At 38.2% G+C, this 11575-nt stretch overlaps 1 long non-coding RNA gene across 1 annotated transcript; it reads right to left on the bottom strand.

The window, feature by feature from the left end:
* Window positions 1–808: 808 nt before the first annotated feature.
* LOC119086267 lies at window positions 809–10352 on the bottom strand. Its single transcript, XR_005089509.1, has 3 exons — window positions 9852–10352; window positions 9545–9714; window positions 809–1006 (listed from the first exon to the last, which is right to left on the bottom strand). It is a non-coding gene; the product is annotated as an uncharacterized LOC119086267 (long non-coding RNA).
* Between the last annotated feature and the right edge of the window lie 1223 nt (window positions 10353–11575).

Genomic DNA, 11575 nt, shown 5'->3' with positions numbered 1-11575 from the left:
TTCATTCCCTTTTAGTTAGAAAAGGCCCGTGTCTTACTGGAATGATGTTCTGAGTATTGCAAATGTGGATTAACAACATCATGATACAAGTCAGAAACACAGCGTTCCTCATTTTTAAATACGTTTTTGAAACAGCACACTGAACCTAAGTATCTCTCTGTTTCCTTTGTTCAGTACTCATTTCCATAAAGGGACATGAATACCACTGATGGCAGAGTTGGTGCCCTTGCCATTTTCTGTTATGAGTTTCCAAGTTGCTGTATTGGTGTTAAATTTGTTTAAAGGAAGAATTAAAAACTCGAGTAAGGGATGGAGAGATGGCTCAGAGGATAAGAGCATTGTCTGCTTTTCCAGAGGTTCTAGGTTCAATTCTCAGCAACCACATGGTAGCTCATAACCATCTGTAATGAGATCTGGTATCCTCTTCTGATATGTAGGCATGCAGGCAGAACACTATATACAAAATCAATAAATAAATGTTTAAAAAAAACTTAAGTAAAATAAGCATTAACCAGTGACACAAAGTGCTGAATGTTGATTTCAGTTTGTGTAAGTTAAAAAAAAAAAAAAAAAAAAAAAAACCTTACAATAAGTTAAGTAAAAGGCAGCACACAGCTATGTTCCACACCCTCTGCCAAAGAAGCCAAGTAGTTGGTGAAGAATATGGAGAAGTTTGAATGTTCAATAGAAATTAAATTGGCAAGCACATTCAATAATTGTAAGTTGTCTCATGGGGATCTGAGGAAATTAAAGTAATTAAAAAGTCTGGTAAAACATAGTGAAAAAAAAGTGAGAGCCTTCCTTTTTCTTTTCTTTCTTTCTTTTAATATATAGCTTCACACTGAATGGACGGTGACCTGCAAGGTCAGGCTTAGGCGGCAGATGTTATCTTGTCAGGAGCCATGCTCAGGTTCATGATCTTCAAGTGTTCCCCATCACCATTCCCCATAGTTCATCTTCTGCCTCCTCTCTACAAAACTTCCACATTCATCTTGCATCTCTGAACCTGTGGAAATCCTTGTGATATAAATTATATTGGTAATTTATAGTAAATATTCTATTTTATTCTCATGATTATTTGTGTGCTTGTTGAGAGCTGATCCTGAGAGCAAATATAGGCTTCTCAGACTCAATTATATTTATCTCAAGTATCTTCCCTAGACCTTTTCGGGGTAGGGGGGGGCATAAGCTGACCCCTGCCTCTCTGACACAGAAGAGGGTCAACAGCAAACTACTCAGAGCCCTCAAACACTGTGTTCTTGAGAACAACAAGAGGGTGATCCATTTCTGCAGAGGTTAGTATTGTTAATTTTCTGGTACAATAATACCTGTAGTAGAACAAGTATCAAGGACTTCTCTATTCTATCCAATGCTCTGTCCTGTCTGCAAATCTTCCAGTCAGGAATGATAGTGAGATAGGTTCACAAACTTCCCTGGTCATTTCTGCTGCAGATTATAAACCCCTGATTTGAGGGTGTTATTTTTGCTTGCTCTCCCAATGGGGCTACTCCAGTTGCTTCTACTGAACGTTGTGTCCAATTTGATGTCTTGATACCTGCTACTTGCTACTTTGTTTTTTATTTCTCCTTGCTACATGCTTACTTACCTCACTCACTGTAAATTGAAAGCATCACTCTTCTAGATCATTCTTTTATTGTAACAGTCCTATTATCTGTCTTTTCAGTACCCAGTGCCTCTTTACCCTTACTATGACTGAATGCAGCTTGCTGTATGCCAAAGCTGAGCCCAAATCTTGATTGATTTTTGTCTAGTCATAGAAACCTATTATCTCTTCTACAAGAGGCTCAATTATACCCGAGGAGATTATATAAATTTATGCTAGAAAAAAATGTATATACCTTGTCAGTTTTATGTTAGACTGTTGGTTAGATCACACTTTAGCAACATTAGTAATGCTTGAAAATGTGTACTTTTTCTAGTTTGTTTCATATGTACACACATAGAAATATATAAATATAGTGTATTGAGTCCATTTAGTATTACTTTATGTCTATATTTTTAAATGTGGCCACTTGGTATAATCAATTGGGTGGGGTGGAGGGTTCATCCCTGAGTAAGACTAATGTTCCTCCTCCCAGCAGTCATTAATCACTTCATCATCTAGAGGTGAGGCATTGTGAGATTTCCTTGCTCTGTGATGGCATGTTGGTCTTGCCCTTTTTCAGGTCTTATGTAGTCAACCATACGGTTGAGTTTAATAAGTTCTATAAAGAAGATATAATCTCACAAGCAGCTTTCTGGTCCTCTGGTTCTTTCCCTCTCCCCACTTTTTTCTTTGTCCCCTCTTCAGTGATGTTCCCTGAGCATTAGGTGTAGGGTTTGTGTGGTAAATCTATCAATTTGGCCTGGGTACCCCATGGTCTGTTCTTAGTATTTTGACCATTTGTAGCTTGTTATCTTCTCTGTGTCTGTAACAACAAGATATCTGTTTGGTAAGGCTCAGGTTACACTCATCTGTGGGTATAAGGAGGAGCAGCGAGGACTGAGTTGGAGATTATTCTGGCCTGGGAAAGCAGCAATAGTAAGTTCCACTCTCAGTCCCATGGTATGACCTTACATGGATAGTGGGCTAAATGTATTGTGTCAGGCTTAAATCCCCCTCCCATTGAGCAGGCCTTAATTTCAATTAGACAACTCTTGGTTACCTCTAAGACGTAAATGCCACTACTTCTCCTTTTGATATCTTGTTATGCTGTTCATTGTTGTGATTCACAGTCATCACAGCTGGGTATGACTACTCGTGAAGTGGTCCTCCATGACAAGTTATCCTATTAATCACCAGAGTTGATTATATCAATCTGGCTGGATGCACAGGCATCCTTTCTCTCTTACCAATCCTTGTGTGTTTCTTCTGAGATTGTGCACTAGGATGACCTTCCTAAAACAAAGGAGGACTGGTCTTTGGTCAAGGGTATGTGAATATCTGGGCTATAACTGCTATAACTTCCACCTAAGCTCACATAGGAACTTTTGAAACAAAGTTACACTTCCATAGTCATGAGCATAACTTCCACAGATTCAAACAAAAACATTTTAAAATTTGTGATTATTTAAGAGCATTTGTATTGGATATCATAACTAATCTACAGATGATTTGGAGATGTATAGAATGATGTACTTCGGTCATACTTCAAACATGTGATACTTCATATATGTTTCAACTAACTGTCTAGGAGATGTCGGGTATACTAGAACTAAACCCTCAGAAGTAGAACAAGATATATATATATATATATATGTGTGTGTGTGTGTGTGTGTGTGTGTATACATATACATATATATATCTTACATACTATATATATACTCTTTCTGAGAAAAACTGCTTAAAAGGGATTTATTGTTTTTGTCCGTGTGTGAGATTATGAAGTCACAAAACAAACATCAACATTTCTAGGATGTTGAAATGGAAGAATATTAAGAGCTCAAAAATTGGAAGTTCCTAGATCTGGTCCTAAATAAACAATAAATATTACATGACATAGGCTATATTAATTCCTGATCACATTCTAAATAGTATATTATCTTACCTCTAAATTCCAAGCTATTAATACATTCTACTCTAGGCTTTTACCATCCTTATGCACCACATACATGAGCCCATACACGCACATGCAAAACCTTTTTGGCACTGCCTATTTGCCTTATAATATGTTAACTTAAGATCTCATCTTTTTCCTGTAATAGTTTATTTGCTTGACTTCTCAGGGATAAATCCAAATGTTACACTCTCCAGGCACCTTCTTTGATTATGTTGATTAACAGTACATGTATATATGTATGCTATGTGTATGTACACATATTCATACACACACAAATATATGTATAATCACTGTATCGGATTTCCCTTTTTTTCTTAATAATCTGTCATATTTTTGAACCAATATCACCACCGCCTTTAACTCACATAACTCATAACTCTGTGTGGCCCATAGGTACACATAGTTAATGAAATCCACATGACCCCACCCTTCCCCAGCCATGGCGGTTGGTTCTCAGACAGGCATCTAATTATTTGAAGTCAGTGAGAATAAATGTCATTTCTGTCAGAAGTTTGGGAGAGGTGAGATTCTGCTTTCTTCCTGCTAAAAATTAATCAGACTGTGAATCGTAGGAAGCTGTTGGGAGCTAACACTCTGTCCATAGGTAACCTCTAAATAAGGACAGTTAGGCTATGAGAGGAACCCCATAATATCTCCAATGCTTGAAACTCAAATTAGGGTATCTGAAACTGTTTTTTGTTTACGTCTATACCCTTAAAAAACTTGATCTTAAATCATGTCTAATGAAAAGAGCCTAGCCTCTCTCTGACAGTTTTCTGACAATCTAGGTAGATCTCATTTCTTTTGCCCATGTGTAAACTGCCTGGTACAGTATCTGTAAGCCTGGAAACTCACTCGGCACATTTTTCTTCTTTTTTATTTAGTAGGCACATCATAAATATCTGCTGAAATAATAGAAAAATCACAAAGTCTGTATATTTTGGGATGGCAGCCAATTTTGATATTTTCTAAGAATTTCCTTAAAATCACATCATAGACTGAAAGTGCCATTCTCTTTTGCAATGTATTTGCAACTCAGGGAATTTTATGCAAGAACCTGCTCCTTCACTACAGCTTTCCCTAACCTGTGCTTTGGGTTCACTGAAAAATTCATGCATTCCTTCTTGTGACCAGTCTGAAACTGCAAACAGCTCCCATGCTTTTCCTTTGCTTTTGCTAAAAGTTCTTGTTCTCTTACTCTCACTTTTTCTTTTCCTTATTCTCCCTTTCCTTGTTGAACTCTCCACCTCTTTCTCCACCCCTTTCTTTTCTCTTTAGTGGCCATTGCTGAGTAAGTCCATACTGTACCTCCATTTTGAGCACCATTTATGGACTGACAGCTTCGAAATTGTCATCACTGAAATGTGTGCCTCTAGTTCTGAGACCTTAATTAACATTTGGGACTTTAACTATGTCTATATCAAGTTCATATATCTTAAAAAATTCCCCATCTTATCCCTTAGTCCTGTTTATCTTGCTTCCCCTCATTTGCTAACTCTCCTAGCCCCATAGATCAGAACTTTAGTCATCTCCAATTTTCCTTCTGTTTTGTTCCAAATCCATTTATGAAAGCCAAGCAAACTTCTCATCGCTTTTGTTTCAACCACTCAGACATCATTGCTCTCACCCTGGACTGTCTCCATAGACTCCCGACTTCTCATTATCACTCATATTCTCCTATCATGTGCTCTCCTCTTGACAGGATAAGAGTAACTTCAAAACTATACATGAATCAGATCATTCAGTTCAAGGCCCACCATGATCCTGTCTACTAAATGCTCTGTAAACATTTGGCCAACTAAATTTATACCCTTATTTTTAGCCTCAGGTTGATTTTTTTAAAACTATATACCTCCAATATGGCTGATGAAAATTAATTGAAAGTGAGACTCAGTCCTGTTGATAGATTATAAAGCTCTGTCTCCCTGGCTGTTCTCACCCCTACTACAGACTCCTCTTTAATTATTTTAACCTCCTACCTGTTTGTAGAATACATCAAACAAATTCCTTCCTAAAGAGATCTTTTTTTAAAAAAAAAAATTTCACCGTCTTTGAATATTACCCTTCATCTGTGTTCCTGGCTCCTTCCCATATCATCGTTAGGCCAGTGTCCACATGTCATCACCTGATAAGGAGTTGTCTTGACATTTTAGAGGAAATTTATGACTTGCACACTTTATCCTTTTTGCTCTTATGTCTTCTCTGTACCTCCTCTTTACTCTCTTTCTCTGCACTGTTTTACTTCTCTTCTCATTTTTTTTATTACTACCCTGTAAGAGGATTTCTTACCAAAAAAGAAAAAATACAAAAAGAAGGAAAAAATGAAGTAAAAACATATAACTAGTTCTTTCAATTTCTTCTGGTATTCACCTTTAAATTATCATACCCTGAACAAGGGTCTTACTTTTATCAGAAAACTTTTCCTAGAACTTGCTTTGTAGACCAGGCTGGCCTCAAACTTACAGAAATTCACCTGCCTCTGCCTCCCAAGTGCTGGAATTAAAGGTGTGCGCCACCATCTCCTGGCTGCTTAACTGGTAAGTTTTATAGTGACATTTTGTTCATGTATACCATGTGATTTGACAATATTCGGTCCCAGTTACCCTTCATGAATTATGCCCATCCATTATCTACTTCAAGTCATATATGGGCATATATGAATGTCTGTACGTACACTTAGCAATGATGATCTCCAGTTACATGTATTTTCCTCTAAATGACAAAATCTTGCTCTTTGTGGCTGAATCAAACTCCATTGTATATATACTACACTTTCTTTATCCATTCATGTGTTGCTGGATATTTATGATGATTCTGCAACTTATTGTGAACAGCTCTACAATAAACAAGGATGAGTATTTGAATACACTAAATATATATGAATATATCTTATAGATTGTACACTGCCATTATTGTGAATGGCGTATGTTAAACAAGTGTTACAAAATGACATGAATAGCAAGTTTCTCATTGAGTCTGACCTCCTGCTTGCCCACACTGATACTGGCAGTATTCTGTCTGAATAGGGAAAGGCTTTCCCATAGGCAAGGTGACTGAAAATGGGACCAAGTCAAGTCTGTCCTTGAACAAACACATCATCCTTAAACTCCAGCTAAATTATGTCTTGTGACTCTGTAATCCAATCATTCAGTGTTCTCAGTATACATTATTTCTTTTTGTGATGCCAATGCCAATTGGGACTCTATCTCCATATTCATAATGATAAATAGGTATGGAATACACAAAGACAGCTTTCAAGTTGCCCAGATGCACACCTCCATCTGAAATGTCCAGATGGCTCTGAGTTGTGTTTGTTACTGGACCAGCCAAGATTGTTCTTCTTGTCATGTGTGTTGAGATTGATATGAGGTATGCTGACAGGGCAAAGTTGCAAAACTTCCACCTACATGTACCAGGTCTTTATTTTCTATGAAAAGGGAATTGTGTGTCACCATATTTTTTTCTAAATCTTCCATTTAGTTAACTGAATAATTTCTATCTTCCACTACCCTCCTTTATTCACCCTCCCTCCAATGCTGCATTAGCAAAATCTAAAATAGGGTGTCTTGAACTGTCTTCCAACCAAGACTAACTTTAGGAATTTTGTATTTATCTCTGTACTGTCGGATTTTGGTCCTAATCTCCCCATGCCACACAAGCGACTCTTTCCACAGGAAGCCTACAGTTATCTAGCCCTTTCTTTGTGACAAGAACTGTTTTAGATATTACCAATCAAACCTCATTCACCTCTTGCAAACCTAGGAGGCACTTTTGGTCATCTCTCCATCTTATGAGAAGGAGACTGAGTAATAAAATGTCTCAACTCTATAACCAAGTAAACTAGTAAACTGAGTCCATATTGAAATCCAGGCCAATTTAGATTCTATACTGTCCTCTTAAGCTTCACTTATGTGTTTTACTTACCAATGCTTACTAAGTGAATCTAGCACATTTACCAAAGGCTATGATTCCAATCTTTGTGAAACCCAGTATCTCTTGCCAGTTATATTCTTTCCTTAGTCTCTGAATTACACACTGAATGAATTTTAGAAATAAGACAAGCCCTTTCAGTGTGTGTAAAGAACCACACTTACTGTATATTGTGCCTTCTCATATGCTTAGGGGACTGGTTTCATTAAAAATCTGAGGTTTTTCATGATGAACAGATGTATCTAGGTTAACAAAGAAATGGAGGGGTGCTAGGCTGATTGGGTAATCATCAGTCTGAATTTCTTATGTTGATGATATCATCAACATATGAAAGCATAGTGCTGGACAATTCTGAAATATAACATCAGTTGAGAAGTTGGCTTCTCGGGATTTTTTTTTTTTTTTTACTCAGTTTCACAGAGGGCCTCAGGTGTTTGGCAGGGATGAATGAGTAATAAATAGATAGGATGAGTGGTCACCAGAAGAGAAGAAAAAAAGATAAAAGATGGGATGTAATTTAATAAGTGGCCTAGAAGGAGGACAGGGAAGAGGAAGAATTGGGCATGGATCATTGAGGTGGGGTACAAGAAAGAATGTGTCAGAGGGAGGAAATCAGTAGGTCAGAAAACAGAATTTACATTTGCTTGAGTGACAGATAGACAGCTAGAAGGCTGACAAGCACTACAGTGATGGTGGCTTGGACCGGGAGAAAGGAATACTACTAGAAATGGAAGGGTATGGTACGGAAAGGAATCTCAGATGTTCATGTCATCCTTTTAGAAGTCTCTCCAAAGTTGGTACTTCATCAAAATCAGGGAGTGACTGAGCCTATGCCAGACCTGCTGTGTCCTGCATCTCACAGATCACCTCTCACCTCATTCCTTTACTGAATGTCCATTGTGAAGTGTGCATATTCTCCACTGATCTACTTGACAACCAATACATGGGCTCAGGGTGTAAGTATAAGCTCTTTGGGTAAAATACAGTGTTCCTCTCAGTTGACAGTAACTATATAGATGAGTTATTGAAATCTTGATGAGGATTTCTGAAGCAGGAATAAAACAGGAAAAAGTCAGCACACCAATATAGCTAAAGTAAACTCTTAAAGACCTTTCTCATCATTGATATGTCTAGATGAATGACAGGTAAATAGAAATATACTATTCTGTCCATTTTGGCATGATAAAGTATATTCCCACCAAGGACAGAATTTTAATAGGCAGCTACATCTATCTTTTCATTTTAATGTATCTGTGTCTTTGTTTAAATTAAGTTGTTCATACACAGCAATTAGACTGGACCAGTAAATTTCAACTCTATCATATAATTGACAAACTTAAATTATTATCATTTAAGATATTACTTCATATTAGTTGAATTAGTATTTTTATTTGTTATAGTTTACTAGCAGTCACCCTTGTAGTGTGTTTCCATTTTGTCTATCACAACTTGTCTGCCATTTTTGTATGAATAGTATATTTAAATAAGCTTTTTATTACCCTCCTCCAGTTCTCAATTACAATTCCTTTTGTAAACTCTAGTTCTCACCTTAGGTCTATCTCCAGTCAAAGTACTGGAATTTCACATTGCTACAAGAATATTTTGCTTTATACATTGTGGAATACAAGGTTATAGCAAAAATATTCTTTAAGTTTTTAATGAATTTCATTCATAAGAATCATGCAAAGTAATTGGTTCTCTACAAATTTTTATACATGTGTATCTATATGTCATCCATATCTGTATATATCTTGCATCAATTTTCCTTCATTGCCTTTTGTAATTGCTAACACATTGCAAGTAATACCTAATTTACTGCTCCAAACTCTTGAGGTAATTTCATAACATCTATGTTTAGATGTAGGGAAACAGAGTCTTTAAATTGTTTAACACATCTCCCAGTCACACAAACTAACCCCAGAATCCTACCTAGTCATGCTGGCCCCACCCCTCAGCTTCTTATGGCAATATACATTTCATCTATGCCTCCCAGTTCATAGGAAGAAACTACAGTTACTGTTTGGTTCTTATTTCTAACCTCTTTCTTGACTTACAGTCTGTATGTCCTAGGGCATTTCTTCCTTGTACCCTAATGAACACAATGATATCCAGTGATCGTGTAAAATTCTAAGGTATCTTGCAAAAGCATGGCTTTCTGGTGATTCTGTAGCCTTCCGAAGACATTGGTTTCTCCTCGATTCTTTGAATGTCTCTCAATTACAGCCTGGTATAAAGACAGGGGAGATATCAGTTCTGAGAGGATCTGTGGTGAGTACTGGCTTCATCATCCTGCCTTTCCTGTGTTTACTAGTCAGGCTGCTTGGAACCCACAGTCACGAAAATCAGGAATTGCACCCTTACCTGCTAAATCCCCTTCCTGGGATCGAAATGTATCTTATTCAGTCCTGCAGGCAGCAGCTGTCCTCTTGGTGAGTATGACAGACTAGGGAATGATTCAGTGGGGCTGTTAGGCGGAGTGAAGGGAGACTTGACATTACAGGAAGTGTGAGAAACTAGAGCAGGACACTTAGTGGAACTTCTGGCAATAGAGAAAAAGGTGGGCGAGTAGGCCATTAAGTTGGAGTAGGTGGCTGTATGCTTCATAGAAGGCAAATGAGTAGTCTGAGAAGCAGAATTGAAATTGCTCTCTGTAGCTTGTCTACAGGTAGAAAGCTGAGTAGGCATAACATGACGAGAGCTTGAACAATAAGAGAGAGGAGCAACAGGAGGAACAAGAGGAGGGTGGCGGGGTAGAGAGCCCAAACGTCTAGGAAGCTTTCTTGGCATCTCTTTAGAAGACTGGTCTCCAAAGTTGTCACTTCATCAATATCAGTTAACAACTGAACTGTGGTCACATTTGCCCTGTAGTTATACCTCACAAGTCACCTACCTCATCCTGTGATGTAGTGCCCATTGTGACACATACTCTTCCTCTAGAACAGTGCTTTAGCCTAGCTACCCAGGGGACAGGCTGGGGTCTAGGTATAAGGGTGATCCTGTCCAATAGTATTGAGAAGAATGGGATGCACAGTAGCCCTTGTTCTGGGATGAGATGGAAGTTGCCACTCTACTGGCCAGGACTGGTCCCAAGCATAGCTAAGTCTGTGTGCCTGACTCGGGTATAGGAGTGCATTCCTGCACCAAGGGCTAGGAGAACTGTTAGAAATCAATGTGCTATGATGATTAATTGCATCTTTCAAAGGCCTTCCAGCTCATTTTTATCACTGAGTAAATATGTCATTTAAAATGGGATAACCTTGTCCATTGTAACAACAGTGCATGCACACTAGGAAGGGAATATTACAGGCAGGTCATCCAGCTGGCTGGTCTGCCTGCCTGCTTTCCTTCCTTCCTTCCTTCCTTCCTTCCTTCCTTCCTTCCTTCCTTCCTTCCTTCCTTCTTCCATCCTCCCTCCCTCTCTCCCTCCCTCCTTCCCTCCCTCCCTCCCTCCTTCCCTTCTTCCCTCCCTCCCTTCCTTCCTTCATTCTGTTTTTTTTCATGTTTTGTGTTGAGTTTATTCATCCTAACTGAAGTCACTGAAGAACTTTCATCAGTGAAAAACATAGTTTCTCTCTCTCCCCCTCCCCTCCCCTCTCCTCCCCTCCTCTCCTCTCCTTTCCTTTCTTTCTTTTTCTTTCCTTTGAACTGGCTTTTTTCTCCTTTTATTGAAAGTAGATTGGTTTCTCATACAGTATATCATGATTATAGTTTTCCTCCCTATAGTTTGTGTTTCTAAAGGCTACCAAAAGTGACACCAATTATAAAAATTTCAATTACAACTGGTTCATAATCATTTCTACTATTTACATATATGTTGAATTATTTTTTTTGAAATATAACAAAGTACAAGGAAAAAACTCACATCCAAGCTGGACAGAAGAAAAAAAAGCAACAGAAGGAAAAGAGCCCGAGAGACAGCATAACAATCCGAGATCCACTTATTTGCACATTCAGGAGGAATCCCATAAAAACACTAAGCTGGAAGCTGTACTGTACACACAGAGGACCTGGTGCAAGCCTGTGTCAGCCCTGTGTATGCTGCTCCAGTCTCTGTAAGTTCATATGAGTTTTGCTCATGGTGGATC

Source organism: Peromyscus leucopus, chromosome 19 (assembly GCF_004664715.2).
Source record: "Peromyscus leucopus breed LL Stock chromosome 19, UCI_PerLeu_2.1, whole genome shotgun sequence".
Taxonomy (NCBI): domain Eukaryota; kingdom Metazoa; phylum Chordata; class Mammalia; order Rodentia; family Cricetidae; genus Peromyscus; species Peromyscus leucopus.
Note: the sequence above shows the minus strand (reverse complement) of the source record. Positions and strands in the feature narration are given on the sequence as shown.